We start from the raw sequence: 19,864 nt of genomic DNA, 5'->3' as shown, positions 1-19,864 counted from the left end.
AGAACAGAAAAATTATAATGAAATAGAAAATCAGTTCTGCTCTTACCAATTGGTGGGAAAGATTTTGAGTGTAGGTGGCCAACTTCTGCTCCTATTTCTTATGTTCTCATTCTTCCCTCTCCTCCCTCGTAGCCATCACTTTGCTCTTCCTCCTTCTCTTCTGTCTTCCTCTCTGAGGTTTCTTCAAGACTGTTTTCATAGCTGAGCAGGAATTCCAACCTAACATCTGTCTCTGCTCACTTATTCTTTCTTTTCTCATGTCCTCTTGTCTTTGACTTTTTTCAGCTCTCCATAACTCATTTCTCATGTAGTCTTCCTACTCTCTTCCTCGCATTTCTTTTTCTCGCTCCCTCATGGCTGCCCTACTTGTTTATAACTCTTCTCTCTCACCTCTCACTTCCTTTCTCTTCCCTTTATGTCATCCTTCTACATGTTTCTCTTTTCTCTATCTTTCTCTCTTCATCTTTTGCAGAGTATCTGTGTTCAGTTTTTCAGGCCAAGCCTTATCTTAAACTACCTGCCATATAAATCCTTTATTGCACAAAGCAGTTGTTCTAAGAGTTGTGACGCTCGGTTACACCCATTAGTTGGTGAAGAGGAGCAAGATGTACCAACTAGTTAAGTGGTGTTGTAGCAACAACTTTGCACTCAATGTCAGTAAGACCAAAGACCTGATTGTAGACTTGAGAAAGGATAAGACGAGGAAACATACACAGCAATCCTCATAGAGGGATCTGAAGTGGAGAGAGTGAACAATTTCAAGTTCCTGGATGTCAGTATCTCTAAGGACCTAAACTTGACCCAGCATATTGAAGCAGTCGTAAAGAAGGCAAGATAGTGGCTATATTTCATTAGGAGTTTGTGGAGATTTGGTATATCACCAAAACCACTCACAAATTTCTACAGATATACAGTGGAGAGCTTTCTAACTGGCTGCATCACTGTTTGATATGGGGTGGGGGGCATGATTACTGCATACGATCAAAGTGAGCTGCAGAAGGTTGTAAAATTAGTCAACTCCATCATGGGTACTAACCTCCAAAGTATCCAGGACACTTTTGAGGAGCTGAGCCTCAAAAAGGCAGCGTCCATCATTAAGGACCCCCTTCACCCAGAGCATACCCTCTTCTCATTGTTACCTTCAGTGAAGGCATGCACTCTATGATTCAGGAACAGTTTCTTCCCCTCTGCCTTCCGATTTCTGAATGGACATTGAACCTATGAACACTACCTCACTACTTTTTTTTAATTTCTATTTTTGCACTACTTAATTTAACTATTAATAAATATATACTTGCTGTGATTCAGTTTTTTTTCTCTATTGTTATGAATTGCATTGTACTGCTGCCACAAAGTTAACAAATTTCACAACATAGGTGGATGATATTAAACCTGATTCTGATTTAAAAATCAAAAATGCAGACCAGTTATAGGGATAGAATTTAGTGGTCATTGACAGGATGTATTACACATGAATCAAGTGGTAATGCCCAAGACAAGTTTCCATTCTCATTCAGTCCACTAAGGGCAATAGATTGCCATTGAGTTGCAATCATGTAGCAGCAACTCAATGCATAAAAGCATGCAGACATGGGCAAGAGGTTCAGATGTTGCTCAGACTAAACCTTAGCTTGCTTACTTAAACACATCACCCTTACTGGGCATAGCAGTTCACCGGAGCCCTCTGCCTTGGGCCAGTCTTTCAAGTTGTCTTGAGGTGTAGCTCATCTTTGAAGATCCTTCCTCACTCAGGGATGAGGTCTTTGGAGCTTCTGTGGCTCTGTATTTTTATGGGATGGGGGCGCTTGGGACTGTCCATGGCGGAGATACCAAATATTAGAATGGGAAGGAGATGTGATCCAAGTGACCTTGACTGTGGAATGATTGTTGGTGCCAGATGGGGTGGTTTGAGTATTTCAGAAACTGTTGACCTCCTTAGATTTTCACGCACAGTCTCTAGAGTTTATAGAAAATGCTGCGAAAAACAAAAAATCCAGTGAGCAGCAGTTTTGTGGACGAAAATGCCTTGTTAATGGCATCGTGTTTTCAAGGCATAGCTCCTTGAAGATGTCCTGAATTCTTCGGAGGCTAGTGCCCATGATGGAGCTGACTAAGTTTACAACTCTCTGCAGCTTACCTTGATCCTGTGCAGTAGAGAATGGTCAGAGGAGAATGGCCAGACTAATTCAAGCTGATAGGAAGGCGAAAGTAACTCAAATAACCACACATTATAACAGTGGTGTGCAGAAGAGCATCTCTGAACGCACAACATGTCGAACCTGGAAGTGCATGGGCTACGGCAGCAGAAGACCATAGACATACAGAAATAAATTCAGTGAACACTTTATTAGATACCTCCTGTAATTAATAAAGTGGCCACTGGGTGTATATTGTATCTTAGCAGAACCAACCCTCTGATTATTCTGTCTTGCTGCCTCTGTGCTGCGAAACTTTGTGGTTCGTTCAGTGGCTGCAGTCATGGTTGATGGAGTTGTAGGTGATCTTGTTACTCTCCCAGACGGAAACTGTTTGTAAGTACCCTACTCTGATTACAGTGCAGACCCTGTATGAAACCAGAGACTGTTGTGTTGTTTTAAGGATTGGATTCCAATGACAAGCGGGGTGGGGGGGGGGGGCAACATGACATTTACTGTGTCTTGTGCCTGACAGACCACTGAGCGATAACATAAAGTGACTGTCCCAGGAGAGAGGCTTAAAATCGACATCCAGTGTGCGAGCTATTGTCGTCGGAGCTAAACAGAAACAAAAGGGAATACCCTAGAGAAGGACTTGGTGGCATCTATTGTCGTCCCACGATATCCCAGAAGACATTGCAGCCATTGATGTGTACCCGGACTGTTTTAATATAGGAAGCATGGAACCCGTTTTCACAAGCAAGCTCTCACTACACACCTGCGCATAGTAGCGGTGACCATATAATAGGGTGGAACTTCTGTCATGCAGTTCAGTATTTTTAATGCCAGTAGTTATGTAATTGTCCCTGATTAGTGGCCATTAGGTATATCCAATGATGTCAAATGTGGGCTTTGGTCCTAACTGAGGGCTGAGCGCTGATGTGTTGTTAATTCAAGGAGTTGATCCTTCCTGAGCTGTTGCTGAGAAGTCTTGGATATCCATGGTGGGTCTCACCTTTGTTTCCATAGTGACAGTTTCACCACGCCACTATCTCTTCTCTTCTGAAGTCTTCCTACCTGCTGATGTAGGCACACCTTCATTTCCGCCCACCCCTAATCACATCTGTGCTATCCTGGATTGGCTCACCACCACCGCTGTTTCCCTGGCCCACTTCCAGCCCACTCCCCCGATTATCTCCATGACCAACCCCTCTCCTCACAACTTAATTGTCCACTTCCCGCACTCCCCTCGTCTTCTCATATAATTGTCTCCATCCCGCCTCACTGACAGCCTGCTCCCCAGCCCCATCCGTTATGATCACTGCTGTGCACTGCAGAGAGGCTCACAAAAGAGAGATCTTTGCAATTGCTCCAGATCTCTGTGTACCACACAGTGTGCCCAGGGACCTGTGGTCGATCAACTACCAGGGTGGGGGAACTGGCACAGCATAATTTCAATGTGTACTTTTACAATTTCTTGGCTGATGCATTTCTATCTTTGATTTTAGGAAAATATTGACCAGGAAGCTAATGTTTCTGGTAGTAGCAATAAGAGTCAGGTGTTTGCTGGGGAACAGTAAGACTTGTGTGGATGCCCCACTTGTCAGTTTAAGTATCCTACATAACCCTATGGCTGTTGGTACAATATGGGTGGAGGGTGATTGGCAATTGGGCAGGGGGAGGGTATCACTGAGGAGGGTAAGGGTAAGTGGAGGTGGATTCACTCTGGTGGAGCTGGGAGGGAGAGCCTGTGATGGGTAGGAGAGGGAAAAGTGTGAGCGAAGTGGGGGCAGCTGGATGGGGATGGGTGCGAAGAATGAGAGGAGGCAGGATAGAGGTGGGAGGGATGAAGCAGTGTGGGGATTAGTTTTGAAGGAGAAATGAGGGAAGTAGGAAAAAGGGTCCAGGCAAGATTGTTTGTGTGTCTGTGGCTGTGTCAATGTTCATATAGCAGAGCTATTCTCTGGTCACCTTGGACCTAGTCATCAGACCAACATTTCACACTGCCAGGACCACGCAGGAGCTGGTATGCTATTGTCACCCCGTTAAAAGAAAATCAGCCTTACCATCCTCCGTTCCGCAGGGCTAGAATGGAAGCAAGTCAGTGTCAGCCTTAAGGGATTGCCTTTAATTGGCTCACGGCAGGACCTTCTGCCTGACGATTGAATAAGGTACATAGATGTGCAGGTCACAGACCTTGAAGTACATGCTGCAGAACTATTTAAATGTGATTGGTGTTTTGCCTCCACCACCCTTTCAAGGATCAACTTTATTCACCATATAGAAAGGTTCATTTTATTGTCAAAGTATGCGTGTATAATACAACTGATATTTGTCTTCTCCAGATAGCCATTACATACAGAAAGACCATGGGGGTTGATGAAAGAAAAGACATCAACTCTTCCCCCACCCCCCGTGGCACAAGAAAGAAACAAAATAAAACTTGCAGACCTCGAAACCCCCCTCAACTGCAGCAAAAAACAGCCACAATAACAACCTACACATAACAATCCCCGACTCCGTCACTCACAGAAAAGAACAGCAACAGTAGTACCAAACCCCCAACCCCTTCCTTACACACAAAAAATTAACAGATCACCCACCCGCCAATCATCCACAGGAAAGAAAACACCAAAAACCGAAGGAAACCAATATAAAGAACAGTCCAATAATCACATAACTCTCAGAATATGAGAAATATCTTTTCTTCTGCAAAAGTGGAGAGCAGCTGCACAGGCTCAGTTCTTCCATAAAGAGTGACTACTGACCTGGGTCAAACGCACTGATCTGAGGCCGAACAGACCGATTCAGCTGCAGACTGTCTCTGGGAGCCATCGCTGACCCCACCGCGTTCACCTTGATGCTTCAGTCTTCTTCACCGGTTTGAAATGGAGTTGTTCATGACCTGTGCCTCATCTCTGGCCTTTTCCACAAGTCAGCTTGTGTTCTTGGACCTTTTCAGCCCCCCATCTCTGATCTCCCTGAGGCAGCTCCTGGGACACAGCACAGTACTGGACTCTTCGATTAATATTCAAACTGTATATTATAGGTTCCAACAGTTTCCAAATCACAAACAAGACAAAAAGAACAAACAGAAGGCATAGAGAAAGTATAATAATTGGAAAGATTTGCTATCTGGAAGATGTTGAGTCATTGTATGCTGGTGCGATCTTGACTGGAATATATTTACATGTGTTAGAAATTTCCTGTGGTATGTTGGTCAAGGTGACATGCAAAAAAAGACTACGTTCAACAATTATAAAGAATTATATAAAAATAAAGTTAGCGGTCTCGACATGGAATAAAATGAACACAAATACATGAATACCAGATATTTACAATGTAAACAACACTCTTAAAAGTGGTTTAAAGTGTTTACAGTGCAGTGACTGAGGTAATAGAATGGTTGATCAGGTTAATGCTTGGGGGAACAAACTTTTAAGATGGCGTGAGGTTTTTGTTTTAATAGTTGTACGGTGCTTTCCAGAAGGGCGCCTTTAGAAAAGGCAGTTTGCTAGGTTGATGTTTTTTCAGGCAATGAGATGCAGACCCCCACTATCCTCTGGGTGTGTGAACCATTTGTTAATCTCCCTCTAATCCTCCTCCAACCTCCACCCCGCCCCTCCCAATTATAGACCCTTCTGCTAAGGGAAATTGATCCCTCCTTTGTCCACGATCTAGGTCCCACTTAACTTTACACGTCTCAGTTAAAACCCCCTCAGCCTCCTCTGTTTCACGGCTGCTTTTATTGTTCCAGAAATACCTTCTTCCCTGGCACCTTCGTGGATGTTCCATAACATGGGCACTGACCCCAGGCACGATCAGTTGCCAGATGAAAGCAAATAGTTGGATTGTAGATCAAGCTTTCAAACCCTCTTCAGGATTGAGGACACTTTCATGGTCTGTATGTGGTAAAGTTTGCCCTGGGAAGGCACATGCACTTGGCTCTGACAACACTGATCATATAAGGTCATCAGTCTAACAAACTGTTCAATCCATGGCATTGTGTCCCCCTCTGGGCATTTGTGAGAGAAGCAATTGTTTGTCGCATGACCATTTATTGACACACAGTGATAAAGGATAGAAAACAGATGGAATCTGTTGATAAAGGAGCTGGGCCTGCTATTGAGAGTCAGAAAATATTGGATGGGTTATCATTTAACCATCAAATCCTTCAAACTCTGCAAATGTAAATAAGCTGCCAATTTAATGGTCTGTTTTGAACTCTTTAGTTAGTTGATGCAGGACACGAGATAGCAAAGCCAGAACTTGATGTGCATAGTTTTACACAGCTCAACAAATGCTAAGTCTCAAGGTGACTCTTCAGTGGATGAAAATAGCACTTTGTCCTGGAAGCAAAGTAAGTTAACTGTGAATTGCAGTGGCAGGTACATTTCTCTCTTGCTCCAGAGCGTTGCCTCTTGCTTGGTAACCGGGTTCTTTCTCTGCAGCTGTTGCCGAGGTCACAGTTTGAAGAGATGGAGTAGCCTACTGAGTCCCCAGTGTCTGCTTGGTTACTGAAGCTCAGCAGGGCACTGCAGGCCAGTTTGACCCGGGAAAGAAAGAAATGAGGCTTTTAAAGGCTATAATGGATCCTTTGCTGTAGTGAAGCGATGGGCAGAAGTAATTCTGATTTGATTTGGTCAATTGGACTATGCAAGTAGATTTAACCTGTTTCTGTGTTCATGAAAGATTTTAAATTGTGCCAAAACTGAGTGAGTGAGAACCAGCCTAACTCCTGTGTAAATATGAAGCTAGCCTGTGAAAGGACATTTATTTGTATTGTGCCTGACTTCATCTAAGGGTCTCCTCACACTTTGCTGTCAATGGAATCTTTTCAAAGTGTGGTCAGTGTTGTTTCAAGTACTCCACTCGTAAAAGGAATGCATCAGCATTGTTCTTGCATTGACCAGGTTCTTAAATGTCACAACCTCACTTTAAGAGGGAGAGGGATGCTTAGGATGGAATGACTGACAGTTGTTATCATTTTAGTTCCTCACTGTAAGAATGAAAGAAACACTTTGTATTGATTTGCAATGTTTCTCATTTTTTGGTGATCTCAACCATGAAGTAATACATTACACTTCTGATCTCTATGGAAACCACCAGGTCTCATTTCTTCATTGCAGGCTCTGTGATGTTGCCAATGTATTGGTGGCTTGAAGCAGCTCCAATGAAAGTAGCTGCAACTTACATTTTCAAAGGACGTTCAACTTGGAAGATGTTCCAAGGATCTTCACAGTTTTCACATTTTGTTTGACAAACTATTTTAGTGTCAACATATATTATGTAGAATACTCCTCTTGTCATCCTTCAATCCTTTGCAATGTAAACAAACATTTTATAAATACAGAATGCTGTTGGCCCTGCATTGTTTAGGCGGAGCCTGAAAACTTGGTCAATGAGGATTTTGAGAGTACGTAAAGGGCAGATAGAAAGACATAGAGAGGTGGCGAGATGCTGGAGGGCATCCTAGAGGTGACAAAGTGAAGTCAAAGCCAGTTTCAAAACTAACAAAAGCAGGAGTAGGCATTTGGTCTCTTGTGCCAGCTCGACCATTTAATAAGGATATTAGCTGATCTTTCCACAAACCACTTTCCTGCATTAACACCCCCTATCTCATGATGTCCAATAATCTAACCGTCTCTGTCTTAAATATACTCAGTAACTGCGACTCAAAAATCCAAAGATTGATTGTACTTTGGACTAGAAGATTTCTTCTCATACTCAGTCCTGAGAAGCTGACTGCATGTTTTGAGATGCTGGTCCCTTTTATTTAGTCCATTTTTTGTCAATTGATATTGCTGGCAAAGCCAGGCTTTATTATACATCCTGATGTCCTTAAGAAGGAGGTGCTGAGCTGCTCTTTTAAAAGTGCTCCCACAGCACGGCGGCAGGTAGGATACAGACCCAGAGATGATGAAGGGCAACATATTTCCAAATCGCATGATCTATTACCTGGAAGCAAACATACAGCTGGTGGAGCTCTAAGATACCTGCTGCTCTTGTCCTTGGTAGAAGTCACCGGTGGATAAGGGTAGTCTAGATATATAACCATGCTTTCTTTATGACGTGGCATGCTATGAGCCAGTGTTTGGTGTTGAAGATGGTGGATGGGATGCTAAGCAAGCAAGATCTTGAGCTTGTTGGATCTGTACTTCAGACAAGTGCAAATTATTCCATCACACCCCCTGACTTGTGTCTGATAGATGGTGAAAAGGGCTTGGGATGTTCGGAGGTCAGTCACTTGATGCAGGACAACCATTTTCAGTCTGCTCTGGTAGCTGTGGTGTTTATTTGCTTGCCCAGTTGAATTTCTGGTCAGCCCCAACTCAACACATTTTAGTGTAGGAGATTAGAGGATGGTATGACTATTGAATACAAGGGTATGTAGTTGGACTCTCTCTTGTTGAAGATAGTCACTGCCTGGCACTACAGTGATATAAATATTACTTGTCACTTATTTGCTGATGCTTTAGTGTTGTCCAGCTCTGCCTCTGAACACATTAACCAATGATACCATCATGTCAGTTCTTACCTTTCAAAGCTTTGTAATAATTTTCCGCTTCAGTGTGATCACCTTTTAAGAGGATGGACAAGTTAGCATAATCATTCCTTATAAGACAATATCTCTCAGCAAGTAATCAGTTTGGTGAACCTTCACTTTACTTCCTGAATAGAGAGGAAAAAATGAGTACCCTCTTACATAGACACATAGAAATTTACAGCCCAGTACAGGCCCTTCGGCCCACAATGTTGTGCCGACCATGTAACCTACTGTAGAAACTGCCTAGAATTTCCCTAACTCTTGTCATTTTCTCTTCTTTATTCCTTTGTCATATTAGCTGCTCTTGTGGGTCCTTATCTCTGTCCATATGTCGGCGTCTGCCTTTACAGTCTTCTGTTCTTTGTTCAGTGTCATGCTTTGTTTGATGTGCAGACATCACACTTTTTAATTCGCTGAAGTTTAATGTTCATGCCATAGTGACAAAGAAATCAATGCGATAAGGTAAAAAATGGGAACAAGAAATCTCAGAAGGTTTCCAATGAGAGAATGCAAAAACCATGGAAGGAATATTCCCTCACTGACCAGTTTGAAGGATTAATCATTAATGGAAAATGAGAAGTCAAAATAGTAATTTAAAATGCACTTAGAATATGTTAGTTTACATGGTGTTTGGTGAAGCAGCAAAAAAGGAGTTATGAAACATGTGAGTCATCATAAACATCAGCATCTAATCACCTTAAGAATAGAGAAGAACCTGTATTCAGTTTTCCGAGTGTATCTCACCAGACTGCCATATAATTCCAGTGGGATATCTTTTTGCAATAATGGTAGCCAAGATGTAGTTTCTCTTCTGAATCCTTGCTGTTCCTAGATTAGATCGGGTTAATTTATTGTCGTAGACACCAGATCACAATGAAATTTCCTGTTCTCATGAAGCTCTGAGTAAACAATATACATAGTAATAAATACACTGAAGGACACAGAATGTACAAAGATAATAGTATGAAAAGCAATGGTGAAGTGACAACTGTGCAATAACTGAGAGGAAGCGTTGAGAGTATGAGGATGTGACATCAATGCAGGTAGGGAGAGTGAAAGAGGCGATTGGTTCAGGAGTTGACAGCAGTGGGGAATAAACTATTCTTAATTCTGGATGTCCAGGTAGTCAGACTCCTGCATTGTAAATCTCATCGATTTGTGAACAGGACCATCAACATCTTTCAATCTCTCACCACATAAAAAAAAATGTTTTTTTTTCCCTATCAAAGTGGATGACCAGATTTTTCAGTGTGGTGTTCCACCTGTCCTGTTCTTGTCCATTGACTTCACCTGGCAATTATTTCCTGAAACCTCTCCATAGCTCCCACCAGCAGTTAGCTTTTGTATCATCAACAAATAACAATCAGGCATGTGCAAGAGTTTGAATCTGAAAGAATGGACTGTCATAGTGTTGCAGTGGTTGGGAGAGGTGAGCCGAGGAAAGGATTTGACCAGGGGTGCAAAAGTTAAAGCCGACATGTAGTCTGTCTGCAAGGTAAAGCCACAGCTGAAGAGCACTGGAGTGATCGTTAAAAGGAATCCTGAGTAAATTCGGATATGGGCGACAGATCTTCAGAGAGTTGAATAGCAAAATAAAACAGAAAATACTGAAAATACTCAGCAGGTCAGGCAGCATCTTTGGAGAGAGAAAATGGGAAGATACATTTCTGGTCAATGAACTTGCATTAGAATTAAGAAGTGTTAAAAATGAAACCAGCTTTAAGTTGCAGGAATGTGGAGGGATAGATGGGCAAAGGGAATATTTACAATAGCATATAGACCAACAGAAATTGAATGACAAGTGGTAGTGGTACTGGCTGAGAGAGGTTGATGAAAGCTTGTTTATCATGGCTAATCTGTATAAAAGAGGCATGAATTGAAGGAGAAGGTTAAAAGAAAGAAAATCTGGAACTGAGAGATAGAAAAAATAAAAGAGAAGTAAAATCTGCAAATGCCAACTGTCTGAATTGAGCAGAGAATGGTGCAACCATTCAGCAGGTCAGACAGCGTCTATAGAGAGAGAACCAGAATTGATGTTTCATGCTGAGAATCAAAACCACAACAAAAATTGCTGTAAATACTCAGCAGGTCAGACAACATATGTAGAAGGGGAAACAGTTAATAAGTTGAGTTTGGGGTGTTTCATCAGAACAGAACTGGCCAGGGGTTCTAATATAAACTAGAAGAGCTGTGTATCTGAACTTGTTGAATTCAATGTTGTTGCATTCGAATCTGCTTATTTAGTGCAGCACAAACCCTGAAATAAACAGCTACGTTATTAAATGCTTTATCAGATAATTAGTGTTTATTAATCCACAATGGTTATTATAATGAAAGAGAATAGTGAAGATAATATCTGAGAAATGCAACTGTACTTTGGTTCTCTGGGATAGGCGGCAAGAGCCCAAATGCTAACTAAGGTAATTGAGAGCAAACAGTAAATGGGTATTTCATCCTAATGGGATGCTTTTCAGCTGATATCAAGAAAGTGAAGCCAGCCTGGTGGAGCTTATTTAAACTCCCAATAATTATTAATTGTACTGTTCTGGCAAGTAACAAATGGACTGCTAAGCAAAACACACAAAATGCTGGAGGAACTCAGTAAGTCAGGCAGCATCGATGGAAGAGAGTAAACAGTCGAGGTTTTGGGCTAAGACCCTTCTTCCTTTCTGAGGAAGGGTCTTGGCCCGAAATGTTGACTGTTTACTTTTTTCCATAGATGCTGCCTGACCTGCTGAGTTCCTACAACGTTTTGTGTCTGTTGCTTTGGATTTCCAGCATCTGCAGACTTCCTCGTGTTTGTGAAATGGACTTCTAAGCTCTTCCCCAGATTGTGGGGAAAGAGCAAGGAGGAGAAAAGGACCAAATGTAGAATTATTTCAGAGTTGGCACAGCTATGAGGAGCCAAATGAATTCTATGAGAGAATTCTGCAGAAATGTTCTGTGACCTTTCATGGAGACATTCCGTCTTTGCTGTTTATAGAATCATTGTCATAAAACACAGTAAGAAGTCCTACAGTCCAATTCATCAGTGGCAACCAAATGCCCAGCTCAGCTGGTCACATTTATCTATGTTTGGTGCATAACCCTCAACCCCTCAACCCCCTTCCCCCCCATCTATCCATGAATGTCTTTTAAATATTGTTATTATATCTGCCTTCAACTACTTTGTTTGACATCTTGTTCCATATGTAGAATCATAGAGAAGTACAGCACAGAAGTAGTTCCTTTGGACCATCTAGTCCATGCTGAACCTATTTAGACTGCCTACTCCTATCAACCTGCAATGGGACCATTGCCCTCCAAACCCCCATTATCCTTGTACCTATCTAAACTTCCCTTAAACGTTGAGATCAAGCTCACAATGCACCACTTGTGCTGGCAGCTCATTCCACACTCTTACAATCTAATGAGTGAAGAAGTTTCCCTTAGTGTTCCCCTTAAACTTCTCACGTTTCACCCTTAACCCATGATCTGTGGTCCCTAAAAAAGCCAGCTTGCCTTTACCTATAACCCTCATAATTTTGTATACCTCTATCAAATCTCCTTTTAATCTTCTACGTTCTAAAGAATACAATTCTAACCTATTCAATCTTTCCTTATAACTCAGGTCCTCCAGACCCGGCAATATCCTTGTATATTTTTTCTGTACTCTTTCTATCTTGTTTACATCTTTCCTGTTGGTAGGTGACCAAAACTGTACATAATAATCTAAATTAGGCCTCACCAACGCCTTATACAACTTCCAACATAACACCCCATCCCCTGTATTCAATACATTGATTTATGAAGGCCAAGGTGCCAAAAGCTTTCTTTATGACCTTATCTACCTGTGACGCCACTTTCAATGTATTCCCAGATCCCTTTGTTCCACCACACTCCTCAATGCCCTACCATTCACTGTGTAGGGCCTACCTTGGTTGGTCCTACCGAGGTGCAAAACCTCACACTTGCCTGCATTAAATTCCATCTGCATTTTTCAGCCCATTTTTTCAGCTGATGCAGATCCCTCTGCAAGCCATGAAAGCCGCCTTCACTGTCCACTACATCCCTATTCCTGGTATCATCTGCAAATTTGCCGATCCGGTTAACCACATTATTATCCAGATCATTGGTATAGATGACAAACAACAAAGGATTCAGCACTGATCCCTGTAGCACACTAATAGTTACAGACCTCCAGTCAGAGAGGCAACCCTCTACTACCACTTTCTGGTTTCTCCCACAAAGCCAAAGCCCAATGTACTACTTCATCCTGAATGCTGAACAACTGAATCTTCTTGACCAGTCTCCCATGTGGGACCTTGTCAAATACGTTACTCAAGTCCATGTAGACAATATCCACTGCCTTGCCTTCATCCACATTCCTGGTAATTCCATACAATTTCCTCAATAAACTCTATAAGCGTTACCAATGCCATGTTGACTATCCTCAATCTGTCCATGTCTATGCAAATACTTATATATCCAGTCCCTAGGGATACCTTTTAATAACTTTCCCACAACTAATGTCAGATTCTCTGGCTTATAATTTCCTAATTTATGTTTAGAGCCTTTTTAAAACATTGGAACAACATTAACTATCCTCCAATCCTCTGATACCTCTCCTGTCACTAAGGATAATTTAATTATCTCTGCTAGGGCCCTCACAAGCTCTACACTTGCCTCCCGTAGAGTCCGAGGGAACGCCTTGTCAGGCCCTGGGAATTTATCCACCCTGATTTGCTTCAGAGGTGCAAACACCAAACTGGGTCCATGATGTTGATGCTGTCTTGCCTCACTTCCATAGACTCTGTGTCCATCTCCCAAGTAAATACAGATGCAAAGAATTTATCTAAGATCTCCTCCATCTGATTTGGCTCCACACATGGATTGCCATTCTGGTCTTCCAGAGGACCAATTTTGTCCCTTGCAATCCTGTTGCTCTTAACATATCTGTAGAACCCCTTAGGATTTTCCTTCACCTTGTCTGATTGAACAATTTTGTGCCTTCTTTTTGCCTTCCTGATTTATTTCTTCAAGAGCTCTCTTTCATTCCTTACACTTCATAAGCATCTCATTTGTTCATACTTGCCTATACCTGCTATGCACCTCCTCTTTCCTTTTAACTCGATATCTCTGAAAACCAAGGTACCTCACACTTGTTATCGTTACTTTTCATTCTGACAGGGACATACAAGCTTCGTACTCTGAAAATTTCATTTTTGAAGGCCTTCCACTCACTTTGCCAGAAAACGGCCTGTCCCAACCTACACCTGCCAGATCATTTCTGATACCATCAAAATTGGCTTTTCTCTAAATTTAGAATACCAACCCGCAGACTGGACCTATCTCTTTGGGAGCATATTTACTTTGAAACTAATGCCAAAGTGTTCCCATACTCAAACTTCTATCACTGCCCTGTCTCATTCCCTAATAGCAGATAAAGTATTGCACACTCTCTCGTTGGGACTTTTACGTACTGACGAAGGAAATTTTCCAGAACACGTATGGCAGACTATCCCATCTGGTCCTTTTACATTATAGGATTCCCAGTTAATATGTGGCAAGTTGAGATCGCCTACTATAGGAACCTTATATTTGTATGTACCATCCCCTGCATGAAAAAGTTGCCCATCAGGTTTCTTTGAAATCTTTCCCCTTTAACATTAAACCCCTAGTTTTTGGTTTCCCTTTCCCTGAGAAATATACTGTGTGTATTGAACCTGTCTGTGCCCTTCATGATTTTATGCACCTCTCTAAGGTTACCCTCAGTCTCATATATTCAAGGAATAAAGTACTAGCTTGCACAACCACTTCCTACAGCACAGACCCTGACGTTCTGGCAGTACAGGTTTCCCCCGCCATCCAAAGGTAAAGTGTTCCTATGAAACGGTTCGTAAGCCGAAATGTCGTAAATCGAAGAAGCAGTTACCGTTTACTTATATAGGAAAATTTTTTGAGCGTTCGCAGACCCAAAAATAACCTACCAAATCATGCCAAATAACACATAAATTATAAAATAACAGTAACATATAGTAAAAGCAGGAATGATATGATAAATACACAGCCTATATAAAGTAAAAATACTTTTCCACAATCATTACTGAACTGTTCTCCGTAGCGAAAATCTCACGCAAGCGTCATCGGCAGAAAATCTCACGCAAGCGCTGTTGGCAAAAACACTCTCTCCAGTAACCTTTAAGCTATGAAGCTGCCAAATCATACAAAATAACACGTAAAAATACACAGCCAATATAAAGTAGAAATAATGCATTTACAGTGTAGTATCACTTACCGGAATCGGGAAGACAGCGCCGAGCACACTGATGATGGTGTGTTAGACTGAATCGTCGCAGGTTGGGATGGTGCAGTGGCCTCCACCCTCCAGGCCACCGAGCGATACATTGCCGCAAAGCATGCAGGAATGCTGCGGTAGCCGGGAGGCACACAGCACATCTTTAAGAAAAAAGCCGAAATAAACAAGCTAATTAATTAGGTGCCGCCCGACACATAGTTGTTGGCCCAGATCAGTGCTGATTTCCGATTGCGTCGTCTCTGATCTGGGCCAACAATTATATGTTGGCGGCACCTAATTAATTAGCATGTTTATTTTGTTTTTTTTTCTTAAAGATGTGCTGTGTGCCTCCCGGCTACAGTTGCATTCTCCGCGAATTGGTATCTGTCCGTGGCCTGGGGGTTGGGGTGGTGAGACACTAGGGTGTCATCTCGTTGTCTGTTTCCATTAGAGCCGGCAGCTCATCTTCTCCTATCTCTGCCCGCCTCGATGTCGAAGGTCGAAGTTCGTCGTCTGCTGTGGCTGATGTGGAAAGCTTGCTTGGCTGCTGAGCCTCGTACATTTTTCTATCACACAATTCTTTGTAAGGACTCAAACCATCCTGCAAATATCCCCTAAACTGACGTATCCTTTCAAAATTAAATTCATACTTTATCTTTACTCATTCGGTTTCAATTGTTATCCTTTTTTCTTCCAATTGCATCAGCTCTTCATCTGTCAGTTCTTGGTCATGGAATGCCAAAACCTCTTCAACATCATCTTCGTTAACTTCCACAAGCCAAACTCACGTTGTCCTTACTTCGTTCACCACGATCAAAATGCTTAATTATGTCTAGCTTTATGCTAAGTGTAACACCCTTATGAGCTCTTTCAGGCTTTTCCGATACCTTAGAACTCATCTTGCAAACGGCTGCTCACAGGCACGTGTTTAAGCAATTCCGGCAAGAATGCAGTTCCGAATCTGGGGGAGATTGGCTGCTCAGGGCGCACGGCGTGCTGCCTTTTATCGTGCGCTGCTTTTTTTTTCATAACAGTGAAAACACCTTCTGAAAGCGAAAACAGGGTACTAATGTAGGTCTTTCATAACAGTGAGGTTTCGTAAAGCGAACGTTCGAAAGGCGGGGGACACCTGTATTCACATATCATAACCATGAGGAAGTCTTCAGATCTGGAGATCCAGAGCAACACACATAAAATGCTGGAGGAACTCAGCAGGCCAAGCAGCATCTATGGAAATGAATGAACAGTTGACATTTCAGGCTGAGACCTTTCTTCAGGACTGAAAAGGAGGGGGGATGATGCCAGAGCACAACAGGTGGGGAGGGGGAAAGAAGGCTTGGTAGAAGGTGACAGGTGAAGCCAGGTGGGTGGGAAAAGTAAAGGGCTGGAGAGGGAATCTGATCGTAGAAGAGAGTGGACCGTAGGACAAAGGGAAGGAGGATGGGCACCAGGGGGAAGTTATAGACAGGTAAGAAGAGATAAAAGGCCAGAGTGGGGATATATTCACATATTATCTTTGCATTGTTTGCAGCTTAATGCCATCTTTCTTATAACTGGGTGACCAACACTGTACAGCCTCACCAGCGACTTGTACATAATGTCCCAGTTCCTAAAACTAGTGCCCTGTCTGATGACGGCCAACATCATCTTAAACTGCATTAAACTTTGTTGCATCTTTAAAGTTCACTCTTGCTCATTTGTCAGCTCAAAATTAAACTTTATGGTAATCTGGTTCTGAAAGTCCACCGGTATGTACACATCAGCATGTGGAGATGTTTCATTTGAAGCACTGAGAGAGGCTTTATTGACCTTCTGTGGAATTTCTGGTAGATTTCTTTCAAGTAATTGAATTCAGTGTGTTGGCTGTTTAACTGCATTGCTGAGCGTTGAACAATCTGGGTATATCAATAATACATAAGAGAAAGGAACGGAATTAGGCCATTCAGCATATCGAGCCTAGTTGGAGAAAATAACCTTTCTCGTTGCAGATGAAATGAGAGAGTGAAACAAATTACTTGTAAACTAAGAACTGTTTTGAACAGCAAATAAATCATGGCTGAAAATGTGGATTCTATTCATGCATTTCATGTCCTAAGCCCTAAAGAGCTCTGTCATGCAGTCAGAGATGTGTTTCGTGTACCGCAGGGCCCGTAATGAATCAGTCAGCAGGTTGCAGGCGTAGCTAAGCAGTTTCATGAATCTTTTGCTTCACTAAGTTAAAGGCCCTCATTTCCTAGCAATGGCATTGCATCTTTCTTTATTATTCAGTAGAGTGTTCCCATTACTGCAGTTTTATTTTCAGCATGTTGGAGATTAGAGTGAACTCTCAGTATTGGCCTGTGATTTTTTAAAAATTGATTAGAGTTCTCCTACATACAATTCAGAGGTTACTTATACAAATGGAATGCTCCTTCCAGCATCAGTTGTCATAGGGAATAAATTTGTACCCTGGGTCGTAAGATGAATTATTGCCTAGTCGCAGCTTCAAAGTAACCCTATGTAACACAGGTACGTAGGGTTACAACCACTTGCATTATTAATACAACCATATGTGAGCAGACAAATCACAATCTAATCATCTTCCATCCACTGTTTCCAAGGCACACTAATGAGTCAGTGAAAGTTTTGTTTTCTATTCTGGAAGCAGGTATATGTGTTGAATCTGTGGCATATCCACTGCTTGTGATTGGATACTTGATCAATTTGGCTGTCCATTGTAACTAAGCCTAATGCATATCTACATTCAGCTTCACTGCACCTTTAAAGTTTACTCTTACTTAGATAGGACAGATGTTTTTGTCACCTGGGCAGCCTTCCTTGCTATTTTATTTGTTGTAATATTATGTATATGTTGTGTGTGAGTTATACAGTACTATGCAAAAGTCTAAGGCACATGTATTTATGTGCCTAAGAATTTTGCATAGTACTATATAATTTTAGGTATTGCGCTGTACTACTGCCCCAATAAAAATCAAATTTCATGACATATGTGAGGGATAAACCTGATTTGGATATGGGCCTCTATTGTGGACTGAAAGTGGGAAGGGGGCAGAGTGAGGGGAATCATAGTTGGAAAAAGGGGAAGGGAGCAGGAAGCATCAGAGAGACGTTCTGTAATGATCAATAAACCAGTTATGCGGAATCAAATGACCTTGCCTGATGTCTCAGGGCTGGGTGTATCTGCACCCACACCACAACCTCACTCTTCCCCAACTCCTGCCCCCGCCACTCCTTCTTTCCTACCTGTTCCATACCCTTTCTGCTGCACCCACCCTTGCCATTCCCAACATCCTTTGCTCATGCCAGATTTACAAACTCTATCTCTCCGCTCTACATTGACAAATATAGTTCTGGGCAAAAGCCTTAGGCACCCTAGTTATATGTATGTGTGCCTAAGCCTTTTGCACAGTACTGTATATATACCGTACTCTGTTCTGACCTTGGTCTGGAAGAATGTTGTTTCATTTGGCAGTATACATATGTATAGTTGAATGACAGTAAACTTGAACTTGTATGCATCTATGTGTGCTCACTTAATGTATATGCAATAGAATAACAAAAGGCATTGGTGCTCTGTTCTCCTTTTCAATGTTCTGGTCTGCTCCATAATCCTCTTCACTTCTGCTCACCCATTGTTTTCTTACTGCTTTTAGTAGTTAGTTACCTTTTCAAACAAATGGATGCAATTAGTCATCCCATGGTTAATGAATATCAAGCTATAAACTAAAGCCAACCAAAGAGATAACCTAGTTCACCAGGGCAATAACAATTAGCTGATAGCCTTTTACCATTTCTGGAGGTGTAGGAGGTAATATTTTTCATTATTAATTGAAGGAATTGGTAGTTGGGACAATTTATTTCTGAATTGTATCAGTTGTTAGCTTATCTGTACATTGACAAATTAACTCAATAAATCAATGATTCCCAGCTCCTGTAGACCTTGACTGTCAAATCATTTACTTTAAATTACACACTAGGTCCCAGATTTGGTTTGTTTATTAACTTGGTCTCTTTCATCAAGAAAATGTCCGAAACCACTGAGCTGTAGAGAATAATTGCTGAGGCCCTTCTTTGCAAATAATAGGCAACTTGGGTCGAATGAATAACTGTTTGTTTCAACTGTTGATTAAAGGCTCTTGGAGGTGGAACTGTAACCCATCAATCATAAGAAAAAGCAGAATGAGACTTTTCGGCACATCGAGTCTGCTCCACTGTTTAATCATTGCCTGTATGTTTTGCAGTCCCACTCTCTTGCCTTCTCCCCAAGAATCTATCAAGCTCTGCCTTGCATACATCCAGTGACTTAATCTCCATGGTGCCCTGTGGCTACAAATCCTAGATTCACCACTCTCTGGTTGAAGAAATTCCTCTTTATCTCAGTTGTAAAGAGACAATCCTTTCATCCTGAGGCTGTGCATTGGACCCTTGCCTCTCCTAACTAATGGAAACATCCCTGCACATACATTCTTTCTGTATTTGGTAGGTTTCAATGAGGTTACCCTCCATCCTTGCTATGAACCCCTTTGAGAACCAGCCCAGAGCCGCTAAATACTCCTTAGATCAGGGGTCCCCAACCTTTTTTGCACGGCGGACCGGTTTAATATTGACAATATTCTTGCGGACTGGCCGACCGGGGGTGGGGGCGGGGGGGGGGGGGTGGGATGGGGTGGGGGGAGGTGTTCAATTAGGGTTAAACTCACCTCACGTGAGTTTAACCCTACTAAGGTAGCAGGAACGCTCTACCTTAGCAGGGGAAATACGGGACAGAGGTGGTCCCATATGGGACAAACCAATGTAGCCTAATATATGGGATGTCCCGGCAAATATGGGACAGTTTGCAACCCTATGTTCAAGTTCAACAGTGCGTGACGGAATGAGGAAAGGTGCAGCTGACTCATACCGTTT

The 19,864-nt window shown here is 42.2% G+C and overlaps 1 protein-coding gene across 10 annotated transcripts in view; it reads left to right on the top strand.

Annotated features, from left to right (window-relative positions):
• Positions 1–19,864, top strand: part of nrcama (neuronal cell adhesion molecule a) — a 421,555-nt gene that overhangs the window by 120,435 nt on the left and 281,256 nt on the right. The window contains exon 1 of one of the 10 annotated variants that reach the window (XM_072267966.1): positions 2,478–2,531. The exons of the other annotated variants lie outside the window; for them this stretch is intronic. The gene's annotated coding sequence lies outside the window, so the exon portion shown is untranslated. Of the gene's footprint in view, positions 1–2,477; positions 2,532–19,864 lie in introns of those variants that run through there. 10 annotated transcript variants of the gene reach the window in all.

Source organism: Mobula birostris, chromosome 9 (genome assembly GCF_030028105.1).
Source record: "Mobula birostris isolate sMobBir1 chromosome 9, sMobBir1.hap1, whole genome shotgun sequence".
In the NCBI taxonomy this organism is placed as follows: Eukaryota; Metazoa; Chordata; class Chondrichthyes; order Myliobatiformes; family Myliobatidae; genus Mobula; species Mobula birostris.
Note: the sequence above shows the minus strand (reverse complement) of the source record. Positions and strands in the feature narration are given on the sequence as shown.